The sequence below is a fragment of the Fundulus heteroclitus genome, chromosome 13 (assembly GCF_011125445.2).
Source record: "Fundulus heteroclitus isolate FHET01 chromosome 13, MU-UCD_Fhet_4.1, whole genome shotgun sequence".
Lineage (NCBI taxonomy): Eukaryota > Metazoa > Chordata > Actinopteri > Cyprinodontiformes > Fundulidae > Fundulus > Fundulus heteroclitus.
The window spans coordinates 176,049-187,574 of record NC_046373.1 but is presented as its reverse complement, the minus strand read 5'-3'; positions in this window follow the sequence as shown (position 1 = coordinate 187,574).

Below are 11,526 nucleotides of genomic sequence, written 5' to 3'. Positions count from 1 at the left end.
CTGTATAATCTGACCCAATCTGTATAATATGATTAAACTTGATTTTGTAAAGTGGCTTGAGATGACATGTTTCATGATTTGGCGCTATATAAATAAAAATTGAATTGAATTGAATTGAAAAATGTGTACAATAATAAAAACTTTATTTTGAAATGTAATTTTTCTTATTTATCTTTTATTTCACTACGGTGTTTTCCTAATGGCCTGTTTATTTCATATTGACACTCATCAGCCGAATCACTTTGCCTGCCGATCGAGACAAACAGGGCGGGGCGAGCAGTATGATTGGCTGCTTCTATACCCAGATTCAACTCAGGCCTCAAGGTCCAAATTTAGGGCTGCATCCTTTGAAGGACCTGGTCTTCTTTCGGCAGGTCCTCCGTCGACTGTGAACATGAGAAAATAGGACGAGATCAGTTTGTGAATTAGTATTGGGATGGTCTAGCCTCTGCCGGCTTTCACCACCCTTACTTTAGCGTTGCTCATGCTGCCTTAACAAACAAGACAGTGTGAAGCTTCTCTGTAAACAACTGTACACGGTTATTATTTTTTTCCTTTACATAGTTATTATGGCTTACAATAGTTTGTTTAAAATGTTGTTTTATCATCTTTCATTTTATTCTCATTCATTTATCAGGCAAATGTCTGATTTTATGTTGATATGGAAATATACCACTAAACAAAATTCATTGATGACAAACATTTGTGTAATTTATTAGTAAAATGTTTTCCAACTTAACTTAACACTAACCTTACAACTTTCTGAGCAAAGTTCGAATCAATGTATTCGTAGAGAATAATAATAATGAACTAAACAAACACTGACATTTGATATCTGAATTATTTTTCATTGCGGAAAGCCAGCAGAAGTTGGAAAGGAATATGAAAAATTCTCTCTCGGTGGGACATGTACCCAAGTCTGAACAATGTAGATTTTGTGAATCTATGGAAATCTATTGGCAGATCAAAAGCTAGAAATCTACTATTGATCACAATCTTTGGACTGTCAGGTAGCACTATTTTAAAACCTAAAAAGTTATCGGAAAACTAGGTTGACCTAGCAGTTTACAGGAGTTAATGGAGCTGCTGCTGGCATACTGGTGTCAGAGACCACCAGGCAGGGCTGTTGTGGCAGCAAAAAGGGTTCTAATGGACTATTAGGCAGGTGGTCATAATGTTTGTGGGGGACAAAGTGTTCACCTTTAAGCTTTTTGTGAATTCATGAGTATTGTATGAATAACCCACTTTGAAGCACCACTGTGGGTTAGAGAAGTCTCACTATATGCACTTTTTTAGTCTTGCCTTACTGTTTCCATAGGCTTTTATAGTAAGTAATCAGGGTCTGACAATCAGTGCAAAGTTTCTCTGATCATCTGCAGATGTGAATGTGAATAAACGTGCTTCTGTAAAATAAGAAGTTTGAGCAGTTTGTTGATCTATAGCATGCTGGGGTGTTAGCGCAATACCAAGAAGGGGAGATATCAGCAATGACCTCATAGAAGCAGTGTTTGAAGCATTATAAGGGCATATGCAAGCAATGCGAGGTCCATCATTCTACTGCAGGTCCAAAGTCTGGCCCGGGGTAATTTACAGGATTCTGTGGAGCCTCTTACCATATTTTAAAAATGGTACAGATTTGTCCATCCCAGCCCAGGCAGTGGATGAAGGTGGAGACTTTGTTTACTGACCAACTGAAATCGTCTACCAATGGTAATAGATAGCACAAGTATTTGCCTTTAATATTTTTTATGGTACAAGACGGCTTTCAATTAGACATTTTTCCTGGAGTACACATTTCTGCAGTGAGAATCATTTATTAGTTACAAATGTTAAGTATCCATATTCAATCTAACCTATAGATCAGATCCTGTAGCGCACAATGAAAGTAAGAAATATTGTGTATTTTACAGCCCTCCGCTTAAAAGTAAATGTTAAAGTTCATGAAGGTAGAATTCAAAAGACAAGAACAGCTGTGTCTAGTTTGAAAGACTTGCAAGGGGAAAATTTCTTCTCTGAAAAAATAAATGTGACAGGACAACTCAGACTTAAAACATTTAGCCTAGGGGTCTGCAACCTGCCACTAATGGCTATCTGGACCTTCCACTTTGGGTGTTCTTGTTAAAAAGGATAAAGGTTGCAGCTGGAGTGGAAGTAGAGAGAGGCTTGCTACACATCTTGTCTTGGTCTACAGACAGTGCTCAACAGCCCAACTAGTAGTTAAAGAGGACATATCATGCAAAATCCACTTTTATTAGCCCTTAAATACATTTTGTTGTGTGCTTGAAGTCTGTAGGAGTGCAGGACATTTGACGTAGTCTGTCCAGGTTTATCCTGATCAAATGACCAAACCACCTCAACTGGCTAATTTGGATGTGGAAAAGCAGCCGCTCTACTTTGAGCTCCCACCAAACAACATAGTTCCTCACTCTATCTCTAATTGAGCCTATTTCTGGAGGAAGCTCATTTTGGCCACTTGTATCCAGGACCACCTTCTTTCAGTCATGATCTAAACTTCATGACCATAGGTGATGGTCAGAATGTAGACGGACCGGTAAATTGAGAGCTAATCTTTTTTTTACCACAACGGACCGGAGCAGCGGCTGCATTACTGGAGATGCAGCCCTAAGCCTTCCGTCCATCTCTCGTTCCATTTCACCATCACTCATGAACAAGACACCAAGATGCCTAAACTCCTCCGCTTCACGCAGGATAAAGTGACAGAAATAAACCCTGGACAGAACTGACACTTTTCCATTGTCAGTTATGTAATTTGCTATACATCAAGAAGTGTTTTTTAGGTCAGTATTAAGTATCAACCATTTTGTTCATGTGACTAAGATAGTTAACTTTATCAGGGCCAGAGAATTAAATCACAGGCAGTTTGTTGCTCTTTTAGAGAAAAATGAAACTGAACAAATAAACTACAACATAGGTTTGAGGCGCCTCGGCCTGGGCAAGTGCTGGATTTTTTGTGGATCTGAGGTCACTGATGAATGGACAAAATGCCCATTACCATAAATTCCTTAAAAAAAAAAAACTATGTGAGAAATGGAGAAAGTCAGAAAGCTACTGCATAAATACTGGAAAGTTATAGCAGCTGGAATCTTCCATCAACCACAACATTTCATATCAGTAGCTGGTGTCTTTAGTTTCAAGCAGACCGCTTTTGAGAGAGAAAGAGTGATGCAACAGAGTAGTAAACAAGCTCTCATGCCTCAGAGAAACCTTGAAATGTTAGAGATATTATCTTAAAAATAATATCCATCAAGAATGATGCAAGTTCTTTATTCAGCACGTGATACATAACCTCTCTATCTGTACTAGAAAAGTTCTTTTTTTTTTCTTTACAAGAATGAGTCTGTCCACTCCATGTCATTGCCATACTCAATGGCCATCCAGTCTAATCCATCCCAGGTCATTAGCCTCTGTCTGCAAGGCTAATCATCATCTCCTTTGGCTCAAGTTAGCCAAAGAGAGAGCATTGCCAGAGTGAGACAGTTAAATATTCATGTCCCGCCGTGGTTTAATATCCTCCTCAATGATGTTTGAACCTTTTGACCTGAGGTAATCGGCAGTAATCACACACTCATACCGATCAGTGATAGATTTGATCTGTGAATGGTCGAGTCTGATGAGCTTTTGACACAGTCGAGCTCCTTCATCAGCCAAAAAAAAACTCAGATGGTGATTGCCACCTCCAGCACAGATGCCTACGGTGCTCCCAAAGGCGACGTTCCTGGTGACAGACAGTTCATTTCACCCCCCCCCCCCACACACCCAGGCTCACAGGTATGACATCACTCGATTAATAATGGAGCAATTAATTATGACCTATTAGACTGATGAATTAGATTAGAGCGAAAGGAGGAATGTAGCCGTATGATAATATTACACTGGCAAACATTAATGACTTCTTGGGGAGTGGAGTGGAGGGGGGCCAATGGGATAGAATTTATAAGTGCCAGTTTGGAAAGACACGGAGTCAGCTATCTAATTATATCAATGATAAATGGTTTTATTGATATGATAATGATTCCTTTTCTCCAACACGATGACATTCCATACTCGTAGTATAATCTCGCTCAAACTATTGGCTCTATGATGGTGGGATGTTTGAAGTAAAAAAAACCCCTGTGCATTCATAAGACCTTTGAAGCAGCTATACTGACCGAGTTTAATAAAGAAATATATTAAATGCACCAACCGGGCTTAACCACCATTATGGTGGTTTTCACCATGTTTTTGAGTTCACTCTGACCAAAGCATGCCCCGCTTAGTCTGTATCTATCTCCAGCTGTCAATGGGTGAGACATCGGGTACAGCCTGAACATACACTGATCTGGCAAACATTAGCTGTGTTTGTATGGCCATAAGTAATTGGAATCAAAATGCGTCATGCAGACATGCCCATAGGAATATGTGATCGGATGAAGGTCAATCGGAGTGAAATTGTATTCCAAATAAGACAGGTGGTTTATGCCGATCGTTATTCGATCGTTATTCCAAACAGCGTCCATCTAAACACTTTGGGGAAAACTGACCTGAATGCACATCTGTGCACTATCCCTCATCCGATAACACAGGAAGACCAATAGCATGTGCAGCTATAAGCCTGTAGCTTTATTAGCGAGCGCACTCCTGTCTACACTGTTCTAAAAGTGTGTCACGGGTCCATTCTGGGCACTCAGAAGACAGAACGAACACACTTGTTTCTTTGTGTTTGTAATGTTTTTTGTTTTTTTTTTAGTTTTCTGCGTTTGTTTGTACATGGTTGTTCAAAAGGTTATAAGCAATAAAAAATGCCCAACTTTTCTATGGCACAGACAGAAGTATGGAATTTTGAGGACTCTGCACGAGTGCTTTTATCCTGAATAAAATAAATTGATTTTGTGCTTATTTAAGCAAAGTACTCAGATTTCTTTTTCAATTCAAACATATTTCAAGGTGATCAAGGAATTTTGCACATGTAAACAGAGGTTGTATGACCACCTGTCTAATGGTTCATCGGGGTCCTCTTTGCTGCCACAACAGACTTGTCTGGGCATTGAGTCAGCTAAACGGGAACATGAAGGTGTGCGGGGGTCTCTGACACCAGCATGTTAGCAGCAGATCTATTAGGTTCTGTGAGCTGCTAGGTGGGCCATCACACTAGGCCTGGGATTGGAAATCTTTGTTGCACATTCTACAGATGTTTGACTATTTTGAATGCTGGGGACACTGGAGGACAAATCAATGCCTCAGACTTCTTTATGCACTCTTCAAGCTATTCCTGAACAATTTTTAGCTTCTGTTCTTTGTCTGTAAAATGAGACCACATTAGCTAATCTTCCCTCCCCATGTGCCTCAGTGAACCTTGACTTTCCATGACCCTGTCACCTGTTCACTACAGTTCCTTTTTTTTAATGCTTTTGGTAGACAATGACCACTGCAGTTCCCTCACAAGAACTTGCTCAAACCATTACTGTTTCTGATTGTTTTCTGCTTGTAAAAGACCAACTACGAGGACAAATGTTTACTCACTGCCTAATATACCTCTGTCCAATAACAGATGCCACGATGGAGATATAATCAACGTTTTTTTCACCTCACTTATATGGTGTCAGAATGCAGATGACATACTGACTGGACTCCAACTTCAACCCTGGCAGTCTATATCCCACAGACTCTGCCACCACCATGCTTGACTACAGTGTTTTAAACCTTGAAAGAGTTATCTTCACTCCTCAAAGTCCTTGACTTCTTTTGAATGGCCAAATAGCTCAGCCCTTGTCTTGTCTGACCATAGCAGCTGTAAATCTGTGTTATGTTCAATTCCTTTATTTTAGACCAGTGGCTTCTGTCTTGGTTGCCACACTTTCAGTGTTGCTGAACTGGCTTCACTATGTAAAGTCGCAATAGTTTCAGCATCTTCCAGGTTTTCTGAGGCCAAAAAAAAAATCACTTTCTTTTACACGTTAAGAGACATTTAATAAAATTGTATTTGTGTGTATTCATATATTTGAACCCATTTATTTGATTTTAATTTGTGTGGACTTGCATTATATTTAAACTTGATTGTCCCCTGTTAAACTCACTCTAATCATGATGCTTCCCCATTTTTCCCGCTTTTAAAACATTAACATTGAGGACAAAAAAGTCACTCACAGCTTTATATATCACATCTGTCATAATGTTATGTCTGGGTGGTATTACCGTGTTTTTTTTTTTTTTACATAGATGTATCATGCATACAGTATCATAACCACAGAGAAGATTCAACTTTAAGCTCTGTCTGTGACTGCAGATAGAGCAAATGAATATGACCTTTAGGATAATCAGGGCACACAGATCAGAGATCTAATATTAGTGTGAGAAGGCAAACTGAGAATTGGCAGTAATCAAGGGACCAGTGACAACACCCTGCTGCTATTTGCTCCTTACATTACATGGTACTGTTGTTTAGCTTTCTAATAAATCAGCTAAAATCTAATGGAATCATTAGATGCATTTGAAATTTCATGCTGCCATATGTTGGTTCAAAGAAACAAGCAGCTTGCACTCCTGAACTCTGCTGCCACACTTACACGTCTGTGCTGCATTCCACTGACATCTAGTGTCGGAGCGGGGAACACTCCGTACCTGACCCTGTACAGGTGTGTGTCAGTCTGCAAACCCCCCACCGCCCACATCCTCATGCACGCACACACACACATACACACACATGTGCCATATACTTCCCCATACATCAGTCTAGTCTTATTGATCTGCTCGATATGACCTTGAATGATCAGACAAGTGGAAGTGCCGCTTTGGAATGAAACCCATCCATTCCCACTGTCTGCCGCTTGCTGCTGTAATGACTCGAGGGAAGTTGAGGAGGAGGAGGAGGAGGAGGAGGAGGAGGAGGAGGAGGAGGAGGAGAAGGCTGCTGAGATGCGCTCTGGAACCAGTCAGCTCTGCAGCTGCCTTATGTCATGGACGGCCTCCCCTCCAGGCACAGTCTGCTTTCCTAGGAAAGATTAAAAAGTGGGTCAGTTTGTCTGAGATGCAAGAGATGATGCATGATCTGGGTACTTTTTGTGAACACAAGTCTTGATGGAAAAATAGAGAAAGAGAAATATGTAAGGGGATTTGTCCTCAAGGAAAGTCTAACATCTTAATATGCAACATAATGAATTAGAATAATAATTTGAAGATGGCTGATGAAATGGATCCTTCAGCACAGAGAGATGAGGAGAACCCAAGCTCAAGGGCTTTACTGAAAAGCGCTTAAGTTGAGCATGTTTCATTCAAAGGTTTATGCAAAACATTTCCCATGTCTGAAAACATGACTCAAACTGATTAAGATTCTTTTAAACTTGTTTCAAATCATCTACGTGTCCACTTGATCAGCATGCTAAGTAAAAATTATAACATCTGCCTCCTGCCATTCATTTGTGTGAATTCTAAGGTGTTTTTTTCTGTTTTAGTTCTACTTATTAAATGACACATAGCCTAACTAATTTGTTTTTGTTAGAGGGTTCCTATCACAGATTTTATTGAGAAGCTATCTTCTCAGGAATCCGGAGCCCAACCAAATTGTGACTAGGATAACTCCGAAGCAACTATTTTGGTTACTGGCTATGTGGAACAAATAAAAATATGGAAAAGAAATTTGTCATTTCTTTTTCTGTTTTTTTTTTTATTCTACTTACACTCATGTACGGTATACGTTTTAAGACATTATTTTTCAGTGAAAAATAATCCTCAGACATCAAATCAAATGGCTTCAGACTTCTGACTAAACAGCACCAGACTAAAAGGTCTCAGAAAAAAGAAGTCTGCTCCACTAATCCACTATCCCCTTTCTTAGGATTTGTAATTTTGCCCGATCAGATCTTTGTGGCGCCTAAGAAGCGCTAACTGGTGAGAACAAAGGAAAAGAAAGCAATTAGAAGGATTCTAGGATTTGCAATCCTTTACAGGGAGTTCATCAGACATTACAGTGGGATTGTCAACAGAACAACAGAATATTGTCACAACCCCAGCCATCAACTCTATAGGATGCCCAATAGCCTCCATTCCTCTGCTCAACTATCCTTGGCCGGGCAGAGGATATGACTAACCACTAGGGACGTTCTTCTTGCGTTGGACAGCAAGAAGCTCACTCCTCGATTCATTGGTCCATTCCCTATCTTCAAAGTGGCAAACCCAGTGGCAGTCCATCTTCAGTTTCTGTTTGTATTTATCCCGGGTCAAACCTAGCATAACCTCCAGATATCTGCCTTTGCCATGTCACTTACTTTCCTGCTTTATTTCCAGTCGCTCCTGAATGCACCAACGACCAGTCCTGAATTATTGCCTACTGCAGTTTAATAATAAAATCTGTAGTGGAAGGTGTACCCATCTTCTTAAGACTACTGCCATAAAATCTGTAAATTGCAAATAGTGTGTCTGGTGGTGTTTGAGCTCTTCACAATGAAGTGAAAGTGGAAGGCTATCAAAAATGTTAGATGATTCTGACGTAGATTCACTAGCAGGTAGACTCAGCTGCTGCTCGCTCTAAGGACACAATGATCAGGCAGTCAATTCCTTGGAGTAGTAGTAGCAGCAGCTTGGTACTGTAGCATCATGGCCATGGAGAAATTCTTGGAGAATGACGTTACAGTGAGCTAGTGCTTGTGGGCCCAAAACAAGTTTCTATTGATGTAATATTAGATCAACAAAATGACAGGAATTACATAGTAATAGTAAACTGGAGGCAGAGATTGAGCCATGACAACAATGAACATGTAAACCTTTGCTCCAGTCATGTTATGTTGAATAAATGTTTCTCAGGCTATAAATACAGCATGTTAGATGAGCAAATGATAGCGCACAATTGTTAAATATAAGCCAAATCATATTATTTTCAAACATTTTTACCAGTAACAGTGTATAAAGTGTTATGTTAACTTGTATTCATCAACCATCTATTCTGATACCCTTAAATAAAACCCACTTCGAGGAATAGCCACACTGTCTAGTGTCGATTGGAAATGGACTCAACTTTTCAAAACAGGCACTCTGCGATTTAAATCTAACCGTGCTTGAGTAAAAGTAGCCGGCACATTAAAAGTGTCATTTTTAGACACCGTGCAAAGCGCAAAGACCTTTTTACTGTCAATTATTTTTACTGAAGTGTCTGCAAGGCTCATGTTTTGTTTTTGTTTTTAACTGAGTTTCCTTTCCTGACATGCACAATTCAATTCAATTCAATTCAATTCAATTTCAATTCAATTCAATTCAATTCAATTCAATTCAATTTTATTTATATAGCGCCAAATCATGAAACATGTCATCTCAAGGCACTTTACAAAGTCAAGTTCAATCATATTATACAGATTGGGTCAGATTATACAGATTGGTCAAAAATGTCCTATATAAGGAAACCAGTTGATTGCATCAAAGTCCCGACAAGCAGCATTCACTCCTGGGGAACCGTAGAGCCACAGGAAGAGTCATCTGCATTGTACATGGCTTTGCTGCAATCCCTCATACTGAGCAAGCATGAAGCGACAGTGGGAAGAAAAACCACCCATTAACGGGAAAAAAAAACCTCCGGCAGAACCGGGCTCAGTATGAACGGTCATCTGCCTCGACCGACTGGGGTTACAGAAGACAGAACAGAGACACAACAAGAGAAACAAAAAAGCACAGAAGCACACATTGATCTAGTAATCTGTTCTACATTAGATGGTAGTAGCGGGTGAGCCGTCTTCTCTGGATGATGTCACAGTTAACAGAACGCCAGACCAGGTGTACCTACTATGAAGAGAAAAGAGAGAGAACAGAAAGTTAAAGCAGAAATGACAACACATAATGCATAATTGAAGAACAGTAGAACTCAATATAGTGAGAAAATTAGATCCTGATATACTCCAGTAACCTAAGCCTATAGCAGTAAAACTATAAAGGTAGCTGAGAGTAACATGAGTCACTAGTTATAATTTTTGTCAAAAAGAAAAGTTTTAAGATTAGTCTTAAAAGTAGACAGGGTGTCTGCCTCACGGACCAAAACTGGGAGTTGGTTCCACAGGAGAGGAGCCTGATAGCTAAAGGATCTGCCTCCCATTCTACTTTTAGAGACTCTAGGAACCACCAGCAGACCTGCGGTCTGAGAGCGAAGTGCTCTGTTAGGAACATACGGGGTAATCAGAGCTCTGATATATGATGGAGTTTGATTATGAAGGGCTTTATACGTTAGAAGAAGAATTTTAAATTCTATTCTTGATTTAACAGGAAGCCAATGAAGGGAAGCTAAAATTGGAGAAATATGATCCCTCTTGTTGATTTTCATCAGAACTCTTGCTGCAGCATTTTGGATCAGCTGAAGGCTTTGAACTGCATTTTGTGGAATTCCTGATAGTAAAGAATTACAAGTCAGGAGTATGAAGACCGAAGAGGGAATAAGCAATTTAAAAGCTTTTTCACACTAATTTTATTGCCCGTATTTGGCAAAAATGAACGGAGCGGTCATGGAAACGCCCGGCAGACACGTTCACATCTTCTCCTGCCTCTTCATCATTGAACGTGACACCTCACGGCCCATTAGTTCCCAAACTACCCTTCCTCTTCTTATAGAATATTTAGGATCTGTGTGTTTCTCTCCACTTGTCAACACGGAACGCGTTATTCATGTTAATGTGCCATTATCTGACACTTGGCATGATGTAACATAGCCATTACCCAGCCACACGGCTGCAAAGCCATGTAGTGACCTTCTGAACTGTGCACCGTCATCACTGCAGCAACTCCCCTTCATAACATCAAGAATGACAGGAAATTTGCACTTTATAGAGGCTTCACCGTGCAGTTAAAATGCATGCCCGCAGGACACAAGGCACAACCAGAGCAGAGATAAGAAAATATTTGAGGCTTCAACCCAGCTTTGCTGTGTGCTTAACTGCTTGCCAGCAATCCTTGCTTTTTTAAAAAGGAGATAAGCTGTGGAGTCAGTTTGAACAGCTTTTAATGATTCTATTAAAAAAAAAAAGTCTGCTTGTATTTTAGATAGAGCGATGTGTCCTGACTGTAGCAAAGAGGTGAGATAAAACACATGTGAGAAAAGAATTTGAGTCGCACATTCTTTAGTGCAATTAAAAGATAAGTCAAAGCTACTCATTTGAAAAAAGAATGGGGAGACCTATTTTAGGTTTAACAGGAATATGTCTATTGTGCAGCTTTAAGCGCCATTTGTGTTTTATGATACAGAGAAGAAAATGAAAATAGGACGAGTTTTAGCAAGCTTTAGAAAGGTAAGGTTACAGAATGGGTCTTCACGATTGGAAAACAGAAAAAAATGAAAAGACTTTCAAGCAAAAAGACACACATGTGCAGCTCAGATTAAAAAGTGTTTTTTTTTTTCTGTCATTTGGTTTTAATAATGCGAGATGGTGCCATTGTCTGACTCATTGTCTGATTATGTTAAAAAATATCATGGTTCATCTGTGTTTATGTTTTGATTTTCATCTGTTTTCACTTTGATCATTTTCCTGGTAGTTCTTGGCTTATTTAGTTTTCTTCTCT